Below are 26,168 nucleotides of genomic sequence, written 5' to 3'. Positions count from 1 at the left end.
TTCAGAAATCTACAAATACCGAATTCGTCTGCTGCTCTCCATCCATGGTTCGCACGTGTGAGAAAGAGCAACGTGCGTTCCGTGCGTGCGATGTTTGCTAGATCCATGCTGATTTCCCTCTCAACGAAATTTATTATATTCAGACTGACAATATGTTCAAGAATTCCGCAGCAAACCAATGTTAAAGATACCGGTCTGTAAATTTGTGGGTCGGTTCTTTTATTGTTTTTGTGTACATGAGTGATCTGCGCTTTTTTCCAGTCACTTGCCACTTTTGCGCTGGGCGACACGGTCGTGACAAATGCAAGGTAAGTAAGTAGCCAACGCTGTAGTGTACTGTTTGTAGAACTCTGAACCTGGCAACTTATTTGTCTTCAAATCTTTCAACTGATTCTCTACGACAGGGATTCCTATTACTATGTCTCCATACAGGAGTCTGTGTGCCGGTCAAACGACGGTATGTCTCCACGATCCTCCTTCCTCAATGATTCCTTAAAAGCGACATTTAAAACTTCGGTTTTTCTTCTGCTGTCGTTTATTTTCACACCAGACTGGTCAACTACTCACCGGATAGAGCCTTCGACCCGCTTAGCGATTTTATGTAGGATCAGAATTTTCTTGGATTCTCGGCAAGATATTTTGCTAAGATATGGCGGCTGTGGTTGTTGTACATTTCGCGCTCTATCTTTTTACAGACGCAAGAATTTATAATGACCTTCGCATGTCTTTATGTGCGTGTTCTTTTTTGAACCGAGAGCTTAACAGTCTTTGCTTCCTCGGCAGTTTACGAATTTTGTTATTAAACCATGGTGGGTCTTCTCCGTCCTTAATCCACTTACTTGGCACATGCTTCTCCAGAGGATGATTTACAAATCAGTTTAAACTTTGCCCATCACTTCTCTAGTCCGTCATATTTAGATAAATGATATCCATTCATTGTGTAAGGGGGATGGTTATCTGCTCTTTCTGACAAAAATACTCTCTTAGTCTTCTTGATGAATTTGGTAACTTTAGAAGGCATCGTCGTTATGAAATCACGATCACTAACCCCTGTCTCTAAAGTGACACCGTTGATAACGGCAGACCTGTTTGTAGCTAGCACGTCTCAAATATTTCCATTGCGTGTGGGCTGTCGAACTAGCTGCTCAAGACACCTTTCGGGAAACGTTTTCAAAACCATTTCACAAGACTGCTTGTCCATACTGTTGTGTCTAGACAAGACAGCCTAGACACAATGAGAGGAAGCCGAAAGGCACGCGCTTAAACTCACGCAGGCTGGCGTGAGGTCTGAAACAGGATACGTAATGAATGCTATAAAGAAAAGTACGTAGCTTCTGGAATACTTAACTTTAATCCACATTTGTAGAACATCGCTCTTGATGATACATTAATAGAATCTCAATATCAATTGAATACGGCGCCTTGCTAGGTCGTAGCAAATGTAGCTGAGGGCTATGCTAACTATCGTCTCGGCAAGCGAGAGCGTATTTGTCAGTGAACCATTGCTATGAACGTCGGCTGTACAACTGGGGCGAGTGCCAGGGCGTCTCTCTAGACCTGCCGTGTGGTGGCGCTCTGTCTGCTATCACTGACAGTGGCGACACGCGGGTCCGACGTATACTACCGGACCGCGGCCGATTTAAAGGCTACCACCTAGCAAGTGTGGTGTCTGGCGGTGACACCACACATACCATCTGCAAAGAATCCATAGATGTCCCAGTCTACATTCGGTCTATTTTCGACTTCGAAATGTTTCTGAAAATCAAAGCTTAATTCGAGCAATTATCTGAATATGTTCATTACATCTGCGTACTAAATGAAGAGCTAAGTTGTATATTGGCAGTTAGTATTTTACTTCATTACCTCGACCTGAAACATTTTTATTGAATCGGTTGATGGATTTCGTCACGTTCAGTTTTGGTCCCTGCTATAGACCAATGTAGCGGCCGGCGTTACTCATTCACGAGTGACGTTTATTCTACAGATGGATATGGGGCGTTGACCGTTGTATGAATCCGCTGGCTTTCGGGCTCTTCAGTAGGCCAGCACACGGCGATAAAACGGAAAATAAATTGGTCTGTTACGTAATAACTTTTAGAGAAGGTTGAGAGCGAGCCTTACGGGACGAGGAGGTTGCCATCCGCCGCCAGGCGTCACTGACAACATGATTCATTTCACCACGCGGTTCGCTTTCCACGTTTACGATAACGCTTTTTTGTAGCAGGAAGCCGCCGGCAAGTTTTAAAAATTAATCACATGTGCCCGGGTGTCGTTATAAATCCTCACTTAATTACCTGCCATTGAGCGCCGGTCGTTCCGATATCACAGCACGAGTACGCTCCGATGATACGCACGTCGCAGATTTTCTTCCGCATTAAAGGGCAATACGACTCTCTGAACGTTTTATTTTGACTTTATGTATGAAATGTAAAGGCAGGATTTATTTCGAAAAATATTCACAACGGCGTAGTTGTGGTTCTACACGTGGAAGAATAAGGCCGTTATTTGTATTCCATAAATTCTAATTATTTGTCTCTCTCTCTGTCTTCGTTCACTTAACAGTGTGTCTATATTTCTAACCGTATATCACTGCACCTGTCCAGTAAATCATCGACTTCATTGTATATACACATTACCAGCCTCAACTATGCATGTGCTGGATTTCCAAATTTTTGTCTGGGACGCATTGTTCAAAAATAAATTATTTATTTATTTAATCCGATCTCTTAACATCGGATCAGAATTTCATACGTACCATAACATTTTTACGTAATAGTCCCCTAATATATAACAGTTTTAATATCAGAAATAATGTTAAAATAATTTGAGTGTCTGAAGTGTCAGTGAGAATAGATTGTACTGACCATGAATTAATAAAGTTAATACTGGCAGTACTTATGCTACTGCAACTGATGCCACTAACAGCAATAAAAATAGTAATACTATTAATAATAATAAGAATAAAAACAATAATAATAGTGGCAGACAAAATAAGAATTTACATGTGTACAAAATAGATACAGCGAAATTTAAGGAGACTGCATCGGCTAAGAACACTGGGTAATGAAGAAGATCAGGTTGGATATAGGAATGTACGGGGTAACAGGTCAGTACAAGAAAAATGGTAATATTAATTGTTGCATTAGTACCTAAGTCATTAGGTGACTTCTGAAGCTGGAGATTTAGTCACCTATCCAATATGATGCGGGAGGTTATTCCAGAATCGGATTCCTGCTACTGAGAAGGACTTCGAGAAACTGGCTGAACGATGGAATGTGACAGAAATGATTTCGCTCTGACGGGAACGGTTGTTTCTGCCATGTTGTTCAGATAAGAGCTTTAACGTCGAAGATGAATATGAGTACAGTGTTCGTTGATAATACAGCAGAGAAGACAGGGAGTGTGGAAGTATCTGCGCTTGTCTGCACGCATGTGATGGTGTAATATGATCAAAGAGTCGAACGGCACAAGTATAACGAACGCAGCCATTCGTGACCAGTTCCAGACGCCGTGAGATTTCCTGAGAAAGGCCTTGCAGGATGACATCGCTGTAACCAATAATCGGAGGTATAAGTGTTTTGTCAAGTTTCTTTTTCAGGTTAAGAGGGAATGGCCTTTTAATTATTTTTGTAGGGCATGTAGAACTACTAATGCTTTCTTGCACACTGCAGTGACGTGCTCCGTCCAACTTAGATTTTCCTCTACTATTACTCCTAGACTCTTTGTTGAAGGTTTTCGGGAGATTTTGCTTGGCCTTAACGTTGATGCTGGCTGAAACAGTAACTACCCTCTCAAACGTGCCAAATTGGTATTTCCTTTGCCCCAGCAGCAATTCGCCTGGTATTCGGCTGTAAAGACCCTGCCTCTTCACTGGGTCATCGCTCGAACAGTCCGCTACACGTTTAAGGGTAGGGAGTGAAAAGAATTTTAAAAAGATAAAAAAGTCTATCTTTCCGTCTAACTGCGTACCTCATCCATCAACAGGTACCCACCAACCTTTCTATCTTCCCACACAAATATTTTGTGTGTGTGTGTGTGTGTGTGTGTGTGTGTGTGTGTGTGTGTGTGTGAAGGAGAGAAAGAGAAAGAAGGGGAAGTGACAGAGACAGAGAGAGAGAGAGAGATGGGGGGGGGGGGGGGCGAGGGGAAGAGCATCCCACTGAAAATCCGTGACAACCGGAGATCGAGATGAAATATGACGTCACCTTGTGAGTTCCCAGATATTCGTCGCCAACCTACGGCGCCGCATGACGACCATCGAAATTGCATTTGCTTCCTAGGTATCTCGTGTTCACTAATACACGACTAACGTGTTTTACAAACCCTCAGTATCACGTAATTTTGTAACAAAGACTGTTAAAGATGAGAACTTCATTCTCAAAAAAGTACCTCAATCACTGCAGGCTGCGTTACAACCACATGTAACGTGAGAAAATTTCTCTAAATCAGTTGCAATATTAGCTGAAAATATGATAGTTACTATAAGTAACAACTAACAATCATGGATACAGTCCCAGATGGTCCGCTGAGAGTGCTTTATATAGCGTTCTAGGTACAATACCGACAGACCTGTCTTGGGTACAATACCGACAGCCCTATCTTGATATGCTATTCGCGACGAGTCGCCACACCAACTCCAACTTGATGACGATGAAACCACTGAAAATCAGATTTTGAGTCAGGTCTATAGCCTGCTCAGATAGTCTAATGGTTAAGGCAACTGCTCGTTATAAGAAAGAGATCCGTTTTCGAATCCTAGTCAGACACAAGTTTTCATTAACCATAACGATGTACTTTCCTTGTATCTGAACAGTTTGCATTGATTTCATTACATCTTCGTACCTTTCATCCCCTATCGATCCACTCGTTTCTTTTCAGTGTATTCTATTTATTTCAAAAACATCTATTTTATATAGACAGCTGAGCACATCGACAGGAATGACAACGTCGTGCTGTCTACATCACAGTGTAGTTCTTTTTATTTGACGCCACTGAGCCTGTAGGCTTGTGAACACACTGCATATCTCTTCAAGCAGCTACTTAGTTGCTTTCACGGCAGTGGACTCCGAATGGACCCCCATTTCTGCTTGGAAAGAAAATTAAAGAAACGAGGTGGTGTCAATAGCTACCAACGCTGGTCGCAAGGTAACTGAGAAGGTCCTAATAGGTGCTAGCTAGGAAATACGTCTTTTCATATACAACTGTAAATTACGTGATGTCAAACGTTTGCTGTAGTTCGTCAATAGACGAAATGCCTCTTTTACGTAGGCTGGTATAATTTGTCGGCGGTTGCAACGAACAACATATGAAATTTATCGAAATAATCAGCATCCAGTTTATTTTGATAAATAGAACTACAGTTGCTGAAGACGGATGAAACAGAATACACGAGTAATTCACAAACGAACTGTTACATCAGCACCATATGATTCCTGTAATTAAGTCGTGAGTGTCAACGGAAGGAGTATAAATCCCAAAGAACCCGTAATCTATGCTCAATGCCGTTTTTCGGTGGCTTTTAAAGCACAGTCATGAAATAACTGACTGCTACTACTATTTTCATATACTTTAAGTATACTCCATGTTTGTCTTAGCTGCACGTTATGGGACAAATAACGAAACATATTTCGTATCTGTTTATGCATTTAGGAAATATAGGAATACTTCAGTTTGTACACATATCCGTTATACAATATTAACACGTCAATGTTTTTACACCATAGGCCACACAACACGTTTTACTATTTATTCGCCCTAGCAACGTGGCGAAGTACCTTTTCAGTACGTTTGTAGCTTTTTAAACAAGCGTTCTAGGCTAACTATCGCAATTGATTGTAGTTTTATCCATCTATTAATGCTCTTTAGGCAACTATGTGTGAATTAACTTGAAGAACCATGCAGTGATTTCGCTGGAAAACGGCCCATCTTAAGTTTTAATCTTGGTACTTAAGACTTCAGCTGGTTTGCTCCTTACAGAATCGGCAGGCAAACAAACAAACACATGTTTTGTGAGCGTTATTGTTCAGTATACTACAGAGATCCAAGTGTGATCCTTCAAGTATAAGGCTTAGTGATAGTTTATCTTCTTGCCATTGCGGGCTTTCAAAAATAAAGATGAAAGGTGTGGTGGCACTCAACTACGTACCCTCTGACTCAACGATGAAATATTAAAAGTTTTGGCTGGTTTTGTTGTCTAGGGACTGGGATACACAGTTGCCACAGTACAGGCCAAACACTGCTCAGTCTACAGTATACGATAAGAACATGCACATGAATCGAATGGTCGAAGGTTTCTATCACTCGGCAATTGCGAATTATGAATGTAACACATAAATTTATAAATGAAAGATTGCAATCAAATAAAATCTGCAGGTACTATCTTAACGACTTTAAATGATGAGTAAGGTAGTAGAAGTACTTTTGAGAATGTGGTATATTTCTGCAAAACACTTATTGGTGTCAATGGTCCAGCAATTAAATAAAATATAAGTTGAATAACATGGAAACAATAGATTCCTACTTCACGTAATTACTTAAGAACAACAACATAGCTCGCGAGATATTCACTTCTGAACGCATACTACGACTTTACTGCAGAAGCCACGAAATCACACAAGAACACAAGTCTGCACTCCGAAATATTTCTATACTCCGCAACCACGCGCGAACTGCTCCACTCTCCAAGTCTTTCCGCCGACTCCACGTCCGTCGCGACGTCGCGTCCAGCACTTCCCATGTCCAGAACTGCCGCACCACTCAGAACTACTTCGTATCCTCTCCGGAAACGATGCTCCTCCCCAACCTCCATACATCTCTCTTAGTAACGAGCGCTGTGATTGGCTAGAGTGCTCCCTTCATGTCTCCAAGCCAATGTGCACTCACAAATATACACTCCTGGAAATTGAAATAAGAACACCGTGAATTCATTGTCCCAGGAAGGGGAAACTTTATTGACACATTCCTGGGGTCAGATACATCACATGATCACACTGACAGAACCACAGGCACATAGACACAGGCAACAGAGCATGCACAATGTCGGCACTAGTACAGTGTATATCCACCTTTCGCAGCAATGCAGGCTGCTATTCTGCCATGGAGACGATCGTAGAGATGCTGGATGTAGTCCTGTGGAACGGCTTGCCATGCCATTTCCACCTGGCGCCTCAGTTGGACCGGCGTTCGTGCTGGACGTGCAGACCGCGTGAGACGACGCTTCATCCAGTCCCAAACATGCTCAATGGGGGACAGATCCGGAGATCTTGCTGGCCAGGGTAGTTGACTTACACCTTCTAGAGCACGTTGGGTGGCACGGGATACATGCGGACGTGCATTGTCCTGTTGGAACAGCAAGTTCCCTTGCCGGTCTAGGAATGGTAGAACGATGGGTTCGAAGACGGTTTGGATGTACCGTGCACTATTCAGTGTCCCCTCGACGATCACCAGTGGTGTACGGCCAGTGTAGCAGATCGCTCCCCACACCATGATGCCGGGTGTTGGCCCTGTGTGCCTCGGTCGTATGCAGTCCTGATTGTGGCGCTCACCTGCACGGCGCCAAACACGCATACGACCATCATTGGCACCAAGGCAGAAGCGACTCTCATCGCTGAAGACGACACGTCTCCATTCGTCCCTCCATTCACGCCTGTCGCGACACCACTGGAGGCGGGCTGCACGATGTTGGGGCGTGAGCGGAAGACGGCCTAACGGTGTGCGGGAGCGTAGCCCAGCTTCATGGAGACGGTTGCGAATGGTCCTCGCCGATACCCCAGGAGCAACAGTGTCCCTAATTTGCTGGGAAGTGGCGGTGCGGTCCCCTACGGCACTGCGTAGGATCCTACGGTCTTGGCGTGCATCCGTGCGTCGCTGCGGTCCGGTCCCAGGTCGACGGGCACGTGCACCTTCCGCCGACCACTGGCGACAACATCGATGTACTGTGGAGACCTCACGCCCCACGTGTTGAGCAATTCGGCGGTACGTCCACCCGGCCTCCCGCATGCCCACTATACGCCCTCGCTCAAAGTCCGTCAACTGCACATACGGTTCACGTCCACGCTGTCGCGGCATGCTACCAGTGTTAAAGACTGCGATGGAGCTCCGTATGCCACGGCAAACTGGCTGACACTGACGGCGGCGGTGCACAAATGCTGCGCAGCTAGCGCCATTCGACGGCCAACACCGCGGTTCCTGGTGTGTCCGCTGTGCCGTGCGTGTGATCATTGCTTGTACAGCCCTCTCGCAGTGTCCGAAGCAAGTATGGTGGGTCTGACACACCGGTGTCAATGTGTTCTTTTTTCCATTTCCAGGAGTGTATTATAACACATACGAAATACTGGATTTACGTTTAAATAACTTGAAATCAAATAAATATTCCTACGGCTGGACCATAAACACGCTCTAACACCCATTATTAAATACATAAACAAATTAAATAAACATATATCAAAGGAATAGCAACAAAAGGTAAGCCAGTAGCCTAATGTTTCTGTGATTCCTAAATACAGTAAATATTTACCCAATTTCTTTATGAATAGTATATATATCTGAGATAAACAAAGACATGGATGAATCAAAATATTTGTAAGCATGCTGCTACCGTTTTTTCGTGTAACTGTGTACTTATCGCCTGACGCGATGGATAGTAATCAGCCACTTTTACCTCCAATAACTCATGTACTGTTTAAGTTACATGCCTGTAATTCATACCAATTTAGGTTTACACTAATAGCTTTCTAAAGACATGTAGATCGACAAAATCGGATGAACCGTTTGGATTTTGGAAATTCGTTGCTGGGTGTTACTTGTATAATTTATTGTCAGGCACTAAACTTTAAACTAATAAATATATTGAAAATCTGATTACACCATCAGAATCGTCGTGCAAATAATGGTAATTTACATGTTTCTTTTTGAGGTATCATTATGCATCTTGCTACTATTAATTTCTATACGAACTGTGAAATGTCTGCCATTAAGGTTTCACGAAGTCCGCCATCTCTGGCACTCCCAGCTTGTCTCCTTCATCGACACAGCGTCACAGTGGAATTCCCAGCCACGCAGCTGGACCACGCGCTGGGGCTGCCCCTCTCTTCCGTCTAACGTTCGGCACCACGTGTTTGCTGCCGGGCCCCAGCTGACCGGGCAGCCCGTGCGGCCATGCCAACTCCGAACTTCGAATATTTTCAGGGCGCCACAATTCGCCTGTTAGCTCACACTGTCCAAACTACTACTGTCAGGTCTCTGTATTGCACAAGGGATCCACAACGATAGGACCAAAAATCAAAAAAGTATTTCTTTGGACAGAAAATGGACACTACCAACACCAAGTTAACTCAACTTCGCAACTGGCTACGTTAGTATCAAAACACTCGCAGATCCGACAACAAGACTGGAAAACGAGCACCACAAATGGTCACTGCATCATCACTAACCGGTTTGTACCATCTCCTCTACAAGTTACACGTGACCACAATCTAAAGACAAAGAGCACTATTGAGAAGATGTAGAGACCCGGCATTTGAAGGTAACTGCAGAAGGATTCTATTGCCTCCAAAGCACATTACTCTTGAGGAGGGCGAAGATAGGTTAAGAGAAATTAGATATCGTATGGAGCCAAATAGACAATCCTTTTTCCCTCGCTCCATCAGCGAGTGGAACAGGACAGAAAATGACTAGTAATGGTACAGGGTACCCTCCGCCACGCATCGTACTGTGGCTTGCGGAGTACGTATGTAGATGTAGATGTAGATGTAGATGTAGAGAACTAAACACTTCATATTTCCACTTGAACAAAATGGAATGTACTATCTGCTAATAATCCTCGCAAATCCGTTCCGTTCGTTAAACAGTGGCCCCAGCTAGCAGACGGCTCCACGCACTGCTACGTGGTCTCTTCCTGTAGCGCAATTGTACACACACTAGACAACAGACCTCACCTTGAAAACTGGCAAACGACTGAGCCACTATCTACGTCAGCGCGTGAAAACGCACTCGTGAACTCTTCCAAAACTTTCCGCACGGGGAGAACCATTTCATTGATCACTGACTGCCAACATCTGAAATACACTCCGTACCACTACATCCAACCCAGAGGGCACGAAACTAGCTTCTGTCAATCCACTTGGACGCCAATCGATTCCTGATTTCGCGAGCTATCAAACCGCTTCACGAAATTATTATATAGTGCAGTCACCCTTCAAAGCGGAGCGTAAGCACTTCAACTGGCCGTTTCCGGCTAACGCTCGAAATACTTGGCGACACTTCCTGGAGTTTGTTTCTCAATGGGTTTTCAAAAACAACAGTCTTCCTGTCGAAATGGTTCACATGGTTCAAATGGCTCTAAGCACTATGGGACTTAACAGCTGAGATCATCGGTCCCCTATAACTTAGAAATACTTAAACCTAACTAACCTGAGGACATCACACACATCCATGCTCGAGGCACGATTCGGACCTGCGACCGTAGCAGCAGCGCAGTTCCGGACTGAAGCGCCTAGGACCGCTCGCCCACAACGGCCGGCCCTGTCGAAATGACTTGTATTTGAAAACAGGTGGGTGGGCTCAGGCACCACTCATTTCCTAGATTAAAGGTGTAGTCTTCTTTGAACACATGAAAAATAGGTGATTTTCGTGATTTTTCAAATAAAGTCTTGGGTTACATACATCTAGTCAGAGATCCCTGAACATGTAGAAATCCTTCAGGATCCAAAAGGTCGTCCTCCGTCATCTTCTTCGTGGCCACGATGGTGCTCTGAGTCCCTTTAACAGCTTCTGCCATCCGCTGCTTTGCTCGATCGACACGCCTTTCGTCTGCTTTTGAGCAGAAGTTGTAATAGGTTGGTCCAATACCAAATTCGAGTACTTTCGTAATTTTCATAACGCCTGGCAGGATGTCTTAAAATTACATGCTGCCACATTAGCCGCGATATCGACTAGTCTTCTCGCGCTGCGAATGGTTTTCTGAGACTTTTTTCACAAATCGCCTTGTAACTCGATAGCGGAGTTTCTGCCGAATTTGGGATGAACACTACAATAGTAGACATCTCAGAGAACGTTTTAAGTCAAAACAAAAGTACTGATTGTTTGAAATTTTCGAAGAGGGCTACCTAGGGGAAGACCGGCCTCTTGTCTCCAGACCGAAGAACAATCTCCGACACGCAGAAACCGGGAAACTGCACTGGCGTTCACAGCAACGACCATCACTAACAGAGCAGAGCGTTACACTGACAAATACTCTACGAGCACATAACGATTCCCCACAGAGTTGTGCCAGTATCATGACTTAAGAAGTCCAATTAACTTTCGTAACGTTAAAGTCACACTCTAGAACGCGACGACCATAAGAACCGCCTGCCAGATGCACGGCGGACTCTGAGTGCAGACAACTTGGCATGCAGTGTAGACTAGTCTTACTGTCTGCCGTGCTTCTGCCAGCCCATCAACGGAATGCTTACATACGGTCCAGCCACATTAATTTCACCAACGCCTACTTTCGACGTTAACTACTAAAAGACGGCAGCTCTCAGCCCTAGCAGTGGAGAACGTATAAAGCCTGTCGGGGAGACGCGCCGTTGTCGTAATGCAGAAGCCGAACGATCTACCAACATCCGAAAAGTAAAAGTCATTGGTGGAAGCATTTCTGAAACGGCTAAGTTTGTAAACTGTTCGCGTGCCACAGTGGTCAAAGCACAATGAGGTGACAAAAGTCATGACGTTGCGATGTGCACATATACAGGGTGGTCCATTGATCGTGATCGGGCCAAATATCTCACGAAATAAGCGTCAAACGAAAAAACTACAAAGAACGAAACTTGTCTAGCTTGAAGGGGGAAACCAGATGGCGCTATGGTTGGCCCGCTAGATGGCGCTGGCATAGGTCAAACGGATATCAACTGAGTTTTTTAAAATAGGAATCCCCATTTTTAATACATATTCGTGTAGTACGTAAAGAAATATGAATGTTTTAATTCGACCACTTTATTCGCTTTGTGACAGATGACGCTGTAATAGTCAGAAACATATGGCTCACGATTTTAGACGAACAGTTGGTAACAGGTAGGTTTTTTATATTAAAATACAGAACGTCCGTCAACCTCAATGCATTTGGCAATACGCGTAACGACATTCCTCTCAACAGCGACTAATTCGTCTTCCGTAATGTTCGCACATGCATTGACAATGCGCTGACGCATGTTGTCAGGCGTTATCGGTGGATCACGATAGCAAATATCCTTCAACTTACCCCACAGAAATAAATCCGGGGACATCAGATTCAGTGAACGTGCCGGCCATCGTATGGTGCGTCGACGACCAATTCACCTGTCATGAAATGTGCTATTCAATACCGCTTCAACCGCACGCGAGCTATGTGCCGGACATCCATCATGTTGGAAGTACATCGCCATTCTGCCATGCAGTGAAACATCTTGTAGTAACATCGGTAGAACGTTACGTAGGAAATCAGCATACACTGCACCATTTACTCTGGCATCGATAAAATGGGGACCAATTAACCTTCCTCCCACAATGCCGCACCATACATTAACCCGCCAAGGTCGCTGATGTTCCACTTGTCGCAGCCATCGTGGATTTTCCGTTGCCCAATAGTGCATACTATGCCGGTTTACGTTACCGCTGTTGGTGAATGACGCTTCGTCGTTAAATAGAACGCGTGCAAAAAATCTGTCATCGTCACGTAATTTCTCTTGTGCCCAGTGGCAGAACTGTACACGACGTTCAAAGTCGTCGCCATGCAATTCCTGGTGCATAGAAATATGGTACGGGTGCAATCGACGTTTTTGAGATTCCCGATTCTGCAGCAATTTTTCTGCTACTGATGTGCGGATTAGCCGCGACACCAGCTAAAACACCTACTTGGGCATCATCATTTTGCAGGTCGTGGTTGACGTTTCACTTGTGGCTTAAATACCGTAACTATCCGGCGAACGGTGCGGACACTTGGATGATGTCGTCCAGGATACCGAGCAGCATACATAGCACACGCCCGTTGGGCATTTCGATCACAATAGCCATACATCAACACGATATCGACCTTTTTCCGCAATTGGTAAACGGTCCATTTTAACACGGGTAATGTATCACGAAGCAAATACCGTCCGCACTGGCGGAATGTTACGTGATACCACGTAGTTATACGTTTGTGACTATTACAGCGCCATCTACCATAAAGCGAAAAAAGTGGTCCAACCAAAACATTCATATTTCTTTACGTACTACACGAATATGTAATAAAAATGGGGGTCCTATTTTTAAAAAAACGCAGTTGATATCCGTTTGACCTATGGGAGCGCCGTCTAGCGAGCCAACCATAACGCCATCTGGCTTCCCCCTTCAAGCTAGACGAGTTTCGTTCTTGGAGGTTTTTTCGTTTTATGCTTATTTCATGAGATATTTGGCCAGGTCACGATCAATGGACCACCCTGTATAGTTGGCGATAGTAACGCGTACACAAAGTATAAAGGGCGCTGCCTCGGCGGAGTTGTCATTTGTACACAGATCATTAATACGAAAAGGTGTCCCATTTGATTATGGCCGCACAACGGTAATTAACAGACTATGAACGCGGAGTGATAGTTGGAGCTGGGCGCATGGAGTATTCTATTTCGTAAATCGTTAGGGTGTTCAATATTCCGAGATCCACAGTGTCAAGAGTGTGCCGAGAATACCAAATTTCAGGCGTTACCTCTCACCACGGGAAACGCAGTGGCCGACGGCCTTCACTTAACGACCGACTGCAGCGGCGTTTGCGTGGAGTTGTCAGTGCTAGGAGACAAGCAACACTGCGTGAAATAACCGCAAAAATCAATGTGCCACGTACGACCAACATGCGGCAAAATTTAGCATTACAGAAGACGACGGAAGATTGTGCCTTTGCTTAACACCATGACATCGCCTGCAGCTCCTCTCCTGGGTTCGTGGACCCTAGACGACTGGAAAACCAGGGGCCTGGTCAGATGAGTCCCGATTTCACCAAGTGCTGATGGTTCGAGTGTGGTGCTGACGCCACGAAGCCGTGGCTACAATTCGTCAACAAGGCATTTTGCAAACTACTTGTGTCTCCATAATGGTGCTTGTTGTGTTTATGTGGAATGAACTGTGTCCTCTGGCCCAACTGAACCGATCACTGACTGGAAATGGTTATGTTCGACTACTTGGAGGCCATCTGAACTCATTCATGGAGTTCGTATTCCCAAAGAACGATGGAACTTTCATGGATGACAATGCGCCATGTCACTGGGCCATAGTTGTTCGCGACTGGTTCAAAGAACATTCTGAGGAATTCGAGTTAATGATTTGACCACCCAGATCGCCCAACATGAATCCCAGCGAACAATTTATGGGACATAACTGAGAGGTCAGTTCGTGCACAAAATCCTGCACCGGCAACACTTTCGCAACTATGGGCAGCTAAAGAGGCAGCATGGCTCAGTATTTCTGCAAGGGACTTTCAACGACTTGCTGAGTCCATGCCACGTCGTTGCTGCACTATGCTGATCAGAAGGAAGTCCGACATGATATTAGAACGTATCCCATGAATTTTGGCATAGCAGTACATGGACCATGCGTGGCAAAATGGCGCTATGCGAAACCGGCGCAAAGGCAACGGTGGTGCACCACGAGCTGTAGATGAACAGGGTGGACCATGGCTATGTGTATGATCGAATAGATGTGTAACTGTTGAGCAACTGACCGCCCAGATGAACCAATGGGCTACCAAAAGCGTCTCTTCAACGATCATTCAGCTTCATACGGGCCTCCACAGCAGGAGGTTCATCCACTCATGCTGAGTACTGTTCATCGACGATGAAGGCTTCAATTTTCACGCATAATACCGCAACTGGACGTCTAGTGAGTGGTGCCAGATGGCCTTTTCAGATGAATCACACTTTATTTTCCATCTAACAGTCTCGTCATTCTGGAAGGCACATTTGACCAATACAAGTGCGCATCTATCCTGGAGGACCATGTCCACCCCTACATACCGTTTGCTTTCCTCGGCACGATAGCATCTACCAGAAGGACAATTCAACCTGTCAAACAACTCGCAGTGTACGTACGTGGCTCGAAGAGCACGAGACTGAGCTTACCGTACTCTCCTGGCCATCAAACTTCCCGAATTTAAATCCAATTGAGAATCTTTGGACCACCTGGACCCTCAACCAGAAACGTAGCGTGGTTGGCCATGGCCCTGGAATCGTTATGGCTCCACATCACTATCTGTACCTTCCAGGACCTCACTGTCACTCTTCCTGCACTTCTCGCAGAAGTCTGCGCTGCAGAAGGTGGTTATTCGAACTTTTGACGGGTGGTCACGTTAATGCGACTGGACAGTGTATGATCGTCACGTTCATGCCCGGTCCAGACATAATAAATTAGTATGAATACGGCTGTCTAGGTTTTTTTAATTACACTACTGGCCATTAAAATTGCTACACCACGAAGATGACGTGCTACAGACGCGAAAATTAACCGACAGGAAGAAGATGCTGTGATATGCAAATGATTAGCTTTTCAGAGCATTTACACAAGGTTGGCGTCGGTGGCGACACCTACAACGTGCTCACATGAGGAAAGTTTCCAACCGATTTCTCATACACACAGTAGTTTTCGGCGTTGCCTGGTGAAACGTTGTTGTGATACCTCGTGTAAAGAGGATAAATGCGTACCATCACTTTTCCGACTTTGATAAAGCTCGGATTATAGCCTATCGCGATTGCGGCTTATCGTATCGCGACATTGCTGCTCACGTTGGTCGAGATCCAATGACTGATAGCAGAATATGGATTCGGTGAGTTCAGGAGGGTAATACGGAACGCCGTGCTGGATCCCAACGGCCTCGTATCACTAGCAGTCCGCATGACTGTAACGGATCGTGCAGCCACCTCTGGAATCCTGAGTTAACAGATGGGGACGTTTGCAAGACAACAACCATCTACACGAACAGTTCCACGACGTTTGCAGCAGCATGGACTATCAGCTTGGAGACCATGACTGCGGCTATCCTTGTCGCTGCATCACAGACAGGAGTACCTGCGATGGTGTACTCAACGACGAACCTGGATGCACGAATGGCAACGCCATTTTTTTGGATGAATCCAGGTTCTTTTTACAGCATCATGATGGTCGCATCCGTGTTTGGCGACATCGCGGTGAACGAACATTGGAAGCGTGTATTCGACATCGCCATACTGGCGTATCACCCGGCGTGATGTTATGGGGTGCTGTTGATTACACGTCTCGGTCATCTCTTGTTCGCATTGACGGCACTTGGAACAGTGGACGTTACATTTCAGATGTGTCACGACCCGTGGCTCTACCCTTCATTCTATCCCTGCGAAACCCTACATTTCAGCAGGATAGTGAACGTCCGCATGTTGCAAGTCCTGTACGGGCCTTTTTGGATACAGAAAATGTTCGACTGCTACCCTGGACAGCACATTCTCCAGATCTCTCACCAATTGAAAACGTCTGGTCAATGGTGGCCGAGCAACTGGCTCGTAGCAATACGCCAGTCACTACTCTTGATGAATTATGGTATAGTGTTGAAGCTGCATGGGCAGCTGTACCTGTACACGCCATCCAAGCTTTCTTTGACTCAATGCCCAGGCATATCAAGGCCGTTGTTACGGCCAGAGATGGTTGTTTTGGGTACTGATTTCTCAGGATCTATGCACCCAAATTGCATAAAAATCACATGTCGATCCTAGTATAATATATTTGTCCAATGAATACCCGTTTATCATCTACATTTCTTCATGGCGTAGCAATTATAATGGTCAGTAGTGTAATATCAACAATAATCAGTGTAGAGTTTAGAACGATAGAGATTATTAAAATGTATAATTTACGGGTGTGAATTCGCTACTGATAATGTTATATTTGTGTATCACACGTCAATTTTTTATCTGATAAATTCGCAGCTCAGTTTGTCGTCGACAATTTCATCTACGTGTTTCAATACATAGTATCTGGTACAGCTGAGAAGAGAGCAGTGTTTACAAGACGCATTTAGTTTTTTTTCATCCGTTGGATGCATATCCATCGAATGGGGACGTATATGCGACTTTTAACGCAGTTGCGAGTCGAATATTAATTCTTGTTTTCAGTGTACTTGCCATTGGCAACACAGCCAACGTTGAAATGTGTACCTTTCTCGTATGTCATTTCTTAATTTATGGTTTAGTTTAGCCAATGCAGTGTAATTCAGCACTGAGGTACAAACAGTTTCTGCGCCAGTGACGCTTATGAGAGTAATTTATTTACTATTATTTCGGTGCAGGAATACGTATCGCCCAAGCGTATCTTGCATCCTATGGTCGGCAGCAATATGACGTCAACACGGGGTGCCTTTATTAGGCAGTCGCCGCTGCCTGAACGAATAACATTTTTTATAAGTAATGGTAGATGATTGTTCTGTGTTCACCGATTACATGTTTATCTGAATTTTCTGTTACATAAGAAAACGTTTCCAATTTATATGTAGTGAAAAACCGAATTTTCTTTAATTGCATCTTTCAAATGTGGTATAAACCATTATAATAGCTGCATAGTAACCATTTACCAAAATATGCATCACAAAGCTTGATTATCATCAACTGCTCCAACTTCCTCACCAGGAGTAAGAATAATTAAATTTTTTAAACAACCCAATATTGAGCGAATCAGTACGTAGGAGGAACAGAGCGATGTCAAGTACACTCCGGAGTATTTAGAGGTCTACGCCTTTGGTTTATTAATCGTGATCGAGAACGCAAGTCTCCTTGGAAATTGTAATCTCCTTAAGATAAAAAGGATATCCACTAGAAACACTGGTATCTGTTTTTTCCTTTCCTTGTAAAATAACCATTTCAGTTTCGTTACCCAAAATTTTATTTGCGAGCACTTGATTGCTGTAAGAATTTTTTTTAATTTAAAATTATGAATGAATATTCCAAAATAGCTCGTTGGGATTATCAACAATCAGCACATTGCTCCCGAAAACTAAGGCTTCGTTGCTAATGTCGATTATTCGTGCTTGCCATTACCTAATCACCAACGTCACCGGTACCTTCGCCATCCCTAATTTTTTCTCAAACAGTAACTCATATCCAGAATGAGATTTTCACTCTGCGGCGGAGTGTGCGCTGATATGAAACTTCCTGGCAGATTAAAACTGTGTGCCCGACCGAGACTCGAACTCGGGACCTTTGCCTTTCGCGGGCAAGTGCTCTACCAACTGAGCTACCGAAGCACGACTCACGCCCGGCCTCACAGCTTTACTTCCGCCAGTATCTCGTCTCCTACCTTCCAAACTTTACAGAAGCTCTCCTGCGAACCTTGCAGAACTAGCACTCCTGAAAGAAAGGAAGTTTCAGTAACTCATATGTTAGTACGCTAGGATGGAATTCCGTCAGATTCTCAGACTTTCCCCGTAACACCGATCTCATCCCTGCAGTGCATTTTCCAGGCATTACGACGTATGTATACCCAGACTTGTCGGAAAACATCCACATGTTTTAGGCCGGCCGCGGTGGTCTAGCGGTTCTGGCGCTGCAGTCCGGAACCGCGGGACTGCTACGGTCGCAGGTTCGAATCCTGCCTCGGGCATGGGTGTGTGTGCTGTCCTTAGGTTAGTTAGGTTTAAGTAGTTCTAAGTTCTAGGGGACTTATGACCTAAGATGTTGAGTCCCATAGTGCTCAGAGCCATTTGAGCCATCCACATGTTTCTGAGTTACGCTGGGCCATACAAAAACGTACATCAATCTTTATACAGATTGGTTATATGGCCTGGTATTATTTACACTGATAGTATTCTTTTAGTCACACATTTTCCTAAACGAGTACTGTCACTGGAATGCAGCACTGATTCGTCCATTAAGTGTTTCCATGACGAGCAGAACTGGTAGTAGCAGCTGAATAAGACACTAACAAACTTTGTTAAAACATGTTAAATATAACGAAAACCTACGGCTCTTTTTCTGTGACAGGAAACCAACACCAGACAGAGGAGGAAAATGTGCCCAGGAAAACTGCATGTAAGGCGACGTATAGATAGCCATCGAAGTAACAGCAGCGGAAATTAAAAAGATAAGAATATTGTAAAGTTAGTTCAATATCCAGCACAGAAAAATATACTGTGAAATGACTGCGGTAATAATAGGTGTAATATATAATTTGATCTGAACCAGTCCGTTGTTATTTTTACCAAACACGCATACTAGAATGGATACATAAATGAATATACACTCCTGGAAATTGAAATAAGAACACCGTGAATTCATTGTCCCAGGAAGGGGAAACTTTATTGACACATTCCTGGGGTCAGATACATCACATGATCACACTGACAGAACCACAGGCACATAGACACAGGCAACAGAGCATGCACAATGTCGGCACTAGTACAGTGTATATCCACCTTTCGCAGCAATGCAGGCTGCTATTCTCCCATGGAGACGATCGTAGAGATGCTGGATGTAGTCCTGTGGAACGGCTTGCCATGCCATTTCCACCTGGCGCCTCAGTTGGACCAGCGTTCGTGCTGGACGTGCAGACCGCGTGAGACGACGCTTCATCCAGTCCCAAACATGCTCAATGGGGGACAGATCCGGAGATCTTGCTGGCCAGGGTCGTTGACTTACACCTTCTAGAGCACGTTGGGTGGCACGGGATACATGCGGACGTGCATTGTCCTGTTGGAACAGCAAGTTCCCTTGCCGGTCTAGGAATGGTAGAACGATGGGTTCGATGACGGTTTGGATGTACCGTGCACTATTCAGTGTCCCCTCGACGATCACCAGTGGTGTACGGCCAGTGTAGGAGATCGCTCCCCACACCATGATGCCGGGTGTTGGCCCTGTGTGCCTCGGTCGTATGCAGTCCTGATTGTGGCGCTCACCTGCACGGCGCCAAACACGCATACGACCATCATTGGCACCAAGGCAGAAGCGACTCTCATCGCTGAAGACGACACGTCTCCATTCGTCCCTCCATTCACGCCTGTCGCGACACCACTGGAGGCGGGCTGCACGATGTTGGGGCGTGAACGGAAGACGGCCTAACGGTGTGCGGGACCGTAGCCCAGCTTCATGGAGACGGTTGCGAATGGTCCTCGCCGATACCCCAGGAGCAACAGTGTCCCTAATTTGCTGGGAAGTGGCGGTGCGGTCCCCTACGGCACTGCGTAGGATCCTACGGTCTTGCGTGCATCCGTGCGTCGCTGCGGTCCGGTCCCAGGTCGACGGGCACGTGCACCTTCCGCCGACCACTGGCGACAACATCGATGTACTGTGGAGACCTCACGCCCCACGTGTTGAGCAATTCGGCGGTACGTCCACCCGTCCTCCCGCATGCCCACTGTACGCCCTCGCTCAAAGTCCGTCAACTGCACATACGGTTCACGTCCACGCTGTCGCGGCATGCTACCAGTGTTAAAGACTGCGATGGAGCTCCGTATGCCACGGCAAACTGGCTGACACTGACGGCGGCGGTGCACAAATGCTGCGCAGCTAGCGCCATTCGACGGCCAACACCGCGGTTCCTGGTGTGTCCGCTGTGCCGTGCGTGTGATCATTGCTTGTACAGCCCTCTCGCAGTGTCCGTAGCAAGTATGGTGGGTCTGACACACCGGTGTCAATGTGTTCTTTTTTCCATTTCCAGGAGTGTATATAATGTCTGAATTAAACACAACTGCAGCTGAGCTGCGCTGAGATCTGGGTTTGCCTGGAATTATCTTCGTGGTACAAGTGCAAAATTACAAAAAAATTTAAATTCAAAAGCATAGTTGAAGGTAACACTATGATAGGAGCTCAATAAAAGTAAACCATATGCCTGATGTAAAGGTTGTAGCAAGACCAGAGCTCGCTGCCCGCAGGTAGATTTATCTGAAAAGTAGGGAAGAAATTCCATTACAAAGGTGCTTGATTAACCACACACACTCAATTGGAGCTTGAGTTGAGGAAGAATGTGCAAGCGGAAGATTTTTCAGATTGAGAAACACACTGTCATGCAAAGTCCTGCTACAGAAAAATTTTTCAAAATCTACACCATCATTCACACTCTTCTAATTTTCAGCTCCGAAACAGCAAAAGGTAGGAGAACTGGTAGATAATTATTTGAAATCTCCAAAAGAGTTATCCATGAGACTACCACAAATAGAAGACAGTGGAGGCAGCAGAGAAACAAAAGCCTATAATATGATGGGGTGATATTTGAAAACACCGCGAGAAAGAAGCAGATCTAGTTAGCTGCTTCTTGACACGAATTTCTGAATAGGCAATGCCCAACACTCTGACGGAGGTAAAACAACAGAAAATATGCCCCGTTTTGCAGTACGACTACGTGGGCGTGATGTGGTGGCAAACAACCTAAGTAGCCGTATGTCACAGAAATAACATACTACCTAGACATAATTGGAGCTAAATTGTTGAAGAAGCAAGTTTCAGTGCCTGTGACATCGAGGTGTTGTTAAATTCAGCAGCAGCTGAACAATAGTTTTAAAATATACTATCGGTATCTAGTTCTTCATTCAGCGCATAACAATTACGATTCCCTGCCTGTTCTCATAAAGTTTATGATCATTAGCGATGTTCTCATCCAATAACGAATTCTTCCTGTTTTCGAATTTTTTAACTGTCCAACACACATGTTTGCTCCTCTATTAGTCTATTTCAACTCTATCTCGAACCATTTTCGTAAAAAATAGCGATTAACTTCAGTGAGCGCATTGTTTTATCTTAATTAGTGAAAATAATAACGAAAAAATGATCAGTAGGGGAATTAAGTAGGCAGTCGGCTCGAAAAGGTACGCCCTATTATGTACGTCTGCAGTTGTGTTACGCGATTATTCGCCTCACTGCAATGAAATAAACTGATTACACTATTACGGTGCAGCTGCTCATAAATTGTCAACTAAAGAATGCAAAAAATATGTTTCTCCCTTTACTCAAAATGAACCATCTTTAAGTTCGTATTAGTGTATGTACATTCATCTGCATTAAGGACAAAGCTCATTTTTTAATACCTTCAACATAAAAAGAAGTGTTCTCCATAAACGTGCAGCGAAAGTGATTGTCTCGTAGTTATAACAAAACCGACTGTAAGAGTGCGTCTTCACACAGATGTTAGACATCAGACGAAAACAAAAATAACGACTTAACTTGTTTCTGTTAGCTGTAGCGTTCTTGTAATAGAGGCGGCGATTGAAGGAGTTACTCCATACAAATTTAAAATAAATAAATAAATAAGAGTTTTTGCGTCATTTGGACAGCTCATGCTGTCAATGTAAAAGCTCTAGAAATTGCTTTGTCTCATCTGTTATCTACAGTCACTAACGCAAAGCCACTAATTTGGCACTGGTAAGATTTTCACCGTTAGATGGAGTAATTCCACAGTGAAACAAGCTGCACGTTTGCCGTTTTAAATTATTTATTTCTCCAGAACCATTTTGTTGAAATATTTATTTTCAGTACTGTAATACAAGAATGTACACAGTACGTTGCACTTTCTTGATTCCAACATTACTTCAGACTTTAATAAGATGAAACTAATGTAACGGCGTCGTCAATAATAACAACGAAGGTAAGAAATTTTGAATATTATAACGCAAAAGTTCATTATCATGTGAATAAAAACCAAGGGTAAATGGCACAGCTAGTATTGATAAGAAACGAAAATGCAATGAAAAAATTTATACCCACAAGAAAATGACTTGTTATCGAATTCTGCCTAAGCTATACAACAAACAGATAATGCCCACTTGCAAGCATAGTACTGGTTGAGTGTGTAACATTCGTCCAGCGACATCTAGCGTAAAGTGTCGTAGTTGTTCTTCATTATATGACGACACAAGAAACAGATTTTTCCAGTTGTTTTGCTAAATAAAGGAGAATATCGTTAAGAAATATTTTTTTTATTCTCATACAAAGAGTTTCCTCATGATTATTAGTGCGAGCGAAGCAATACCGAAGCGGGAAAACTCTTTTAAGTATAATGTGAAATTTTGAAGTGGTGAATAGAAGAGAGTATGTCTGAAAGATGTTTGAGACTTTTCCGACATAAAAAAAGAGACATTCCGTGGCTACATTGTCGATTTATATCAGAAAAATGACGTTGTCGATTTTGGTATTGAAGAATTAGAAAACTTCGTTTCACCTGGATGTATGTTGGAGTTTACCAGGTAACAGGTACAAAGTTGCCGGAATACACCTTATTCTCGCCGTGACATTCCCAACTAAGTGTACATAAATACAGTGAACTCTATTCCTAAGATTTACTGCCTATGTGAAGAGACAGTTGAACACTTCATTTAAACTACTTTCGCGCGAAACATGTAAAGCATACTGTAAGTGGATTGATTCAGGAAATGAAGAAATATCTCCAGCTATAAGACTTCATCAGGTTGAAGCTTATGTACCCCACTCCTTACGGGAACGATTGTAATTGGGTATAAAAATTGAAGAGTACGATTACTGTTTGGTAAAGTATGATTTATTGTAAGTATTGTCCTTACCAAAGTTACCCACTGAAACAACTCAGAACGGTTTTTTCAGATAACGCCGCTTGTGGCCAGAAAGTTCAGAGTCCAGACGCTCTCCTGAAGCAGCATCCTACTTGTGTTGCACAAAGGAGGTATCAGAAAACAAGCTCTATGAAAGGAAGTGTGTTTAGGGCAGAACAAAAAATAACACCATCTTCAGCCTTCTTTATGTGCTTTTTTACTTGGATGTGTATGATGATGATAAGCTTGTACCTGGTCACATCTACGTAACTAATAACAAAGATTTTGCTTTGACAGAGAAAAAAAATGACGCAGTAATCACATTTAACACCAGACCAGTAGCATTAGAATCAAACGTATTATGACTATAAACTGAAAAGGAAGACTATCATATCATGATCTGAAAAGTAACTAAAGGTAATTTAATGAGAATGACGAGATACCTTTATGAAGTAAGAGACACTGTTGTAATAAAACTGTGAGATCTGTAGTCCATGATGTCCGAAATCTATTAGATATTCCATACCACCAGTTTACCGTGTATTTTATTATCCTTTAAACAAGCCGGTACGGATTTCAAATTGACTAATTATTGACTAAGTATTTTCAAAACTTCTCAAATGCTTCAGTGGTTTCACTGTCAAACTATCTATTTGTAAAACTTATTGCTTTTTAAAAATCGAGATTATGTTTAAAAGAAGTAAAAAGTAATTAGTATATTCAAATTTTTGAGTTACCTGCAATAAGCGAGAGGCGTAGTGATCTTTAAAAATCCTGAGTAACAGTACAAAATTTTCTTTTTCTTTGCCAAAACCTTCCAGTGAAATCACTCTCTTTCCTATTTCAGCATTAGACTCCTCAATTGCCTTTGCAGGTCTCTGTCAAAGCACCGATCACACACGAACTAAACTTCACGAAACTGAATTGTCAGGCATCAGATTTCTAGTGATAGGACAACTGCATGAAATTTACGGTTGACAGTACTCATTATTCTTAGAACATATTGTGTACCAGAGGACTTACGTGCATGTCTGCCCGCGTTTTTCTATCTTTAATTTCTTCTTATCACACACCGAGTATGTGTTCCCGTTGTACTGAATCTCTATGCTGATAGTGTTGCAGGGAAGGAGGTCATTATGACTACATGGTATGGCGTCATTGGGAACTGCCTCTATCCTTTTCGTGCATTTCAGAAAAGCATGAGCCGTCCTGCTTTGAATGAAATTAGTTATTTAAAACACTTAGACTTTCCTAATTATAGTCCTCGTTCGATTATGTTTATAACAGCAAACAATGGCGTAATTCTTCACGTGATTGGGAAAAGCCACATGGAAGTGATAACCCCAGCTGGACGCCCGAAAATCAATGTGTTAATATGCGTTATAGTTTGTCAACCTTCAGTGTTTATTCGTGCATCAACGTTATTTAATTATACTTCCAATATTTAATCCAATATTTAATCCAATATTTGACACCAGCGGCGTTCAATCAGCACCAGCAATGAAATGTAAACATTAAAAAAAAAGCTGCCTGTCTTCGAACAAGATTAATTTATTTCTGTGCTCGTTTACTTTCATTGCGTGTCAATTACGGATTACTGTCCAGTTCGGTACTGTTCTCTTAGACTAATGTAACTACTAGAAGGGTACCTTAATTTAAATGCGCACGTTTTGCTGCCTTGAAGTCATAGTTTTTTTTAATTCGCTCTCCTCTCTGAAATGATGAGCTAATTGCTCAGACATTAAGACATTTAGAGAAACAGAGGATAAATTATCTTTCGGCATTCCGACTTAATGTTCACGAAACCCTCTTTACGCGGACGATTTCTCCACAAAGTCTGAGATTGCGGGGTGCTTCTAATGACGTGGTTTTACACCGTCTTTTCAGTTGCCTGTCTATCCTAAGATGTCATTTTCTACTTTCTACCGCTTATAATCTTTTTAAAATTTTCTTCAACTATCCATAGGGGAACTCGGGACAGAACGCTATAGCGGGGCGCAAAGGAATTCCGCTGTTTTCTACTCTGGATAATGCTGAAATCTATTGTAGTGACAGTAACTGGATTTTAAATCAACGGAAACGACATTTCACAGGTTTTAGCTTCTGAAATGAAAGTTTTAGAAGCATCTAAGGAGTTTAATATACTCAAATCAACATTGGAAAGATACGTTCGTAAAGCTAAGAATAACCCCAACTATAGAGCTGACAAAGCAGGCGGGAAATTTAAAAATGCGTTCGCTGCAGAACAAAAACTCGAGACGGTATCATACCTGAAGTCAATGTAGCGCACACTTCATGGCCCGAAGATGAAACAGATCATCAGCCTGCCAAGTAGCAGAACGAAATGACTAATCACACAGATTTGACGAAGAAACTTCCCTAGCTGGGAAGGACTGGCCGATAGGATTTATTACTAGGCATGCTATGCTGTCTGTGCACATCCGGTGCACGAGCTGTGGGATTCAATAAAGTAACAATAACAGTAACTTGGCATTCAGCATTAAAAATAATTGTACATTTTTCAACAGGATATTAAAACATTTTCTTATTTTTAACGATCTTTTATGATTTTATACTCCTTAGCTTAAAATGTTCGTTAAACAATTTTATGTATTTATTTTAAGAATATTTCCGTAATAATTTCCACTTTTTATACAATAATTTCACAGAA

The sequence above is a fragment of the Schistocerca nitens genome, chromosome 1, assembly GCF_023898315.1.
Source record: "Schistocerca nitens isolate TAMUIC-IGC-003100 chromosome 1, iqSchNite1.1, whole genome shotgun sequence".
NCBI classification, from domain to species: domain Eukaryota; kingdom Metazoa; phylum Arthropoda; class Insecta; order Orthoptera; family Acrididae; genus Schistocerca; species Schistocerca nitens.
The sequence above is the reverse complement of the archived record's forward strand: the minus strand, read 5'-3'. Positions refer to the sequence as shown.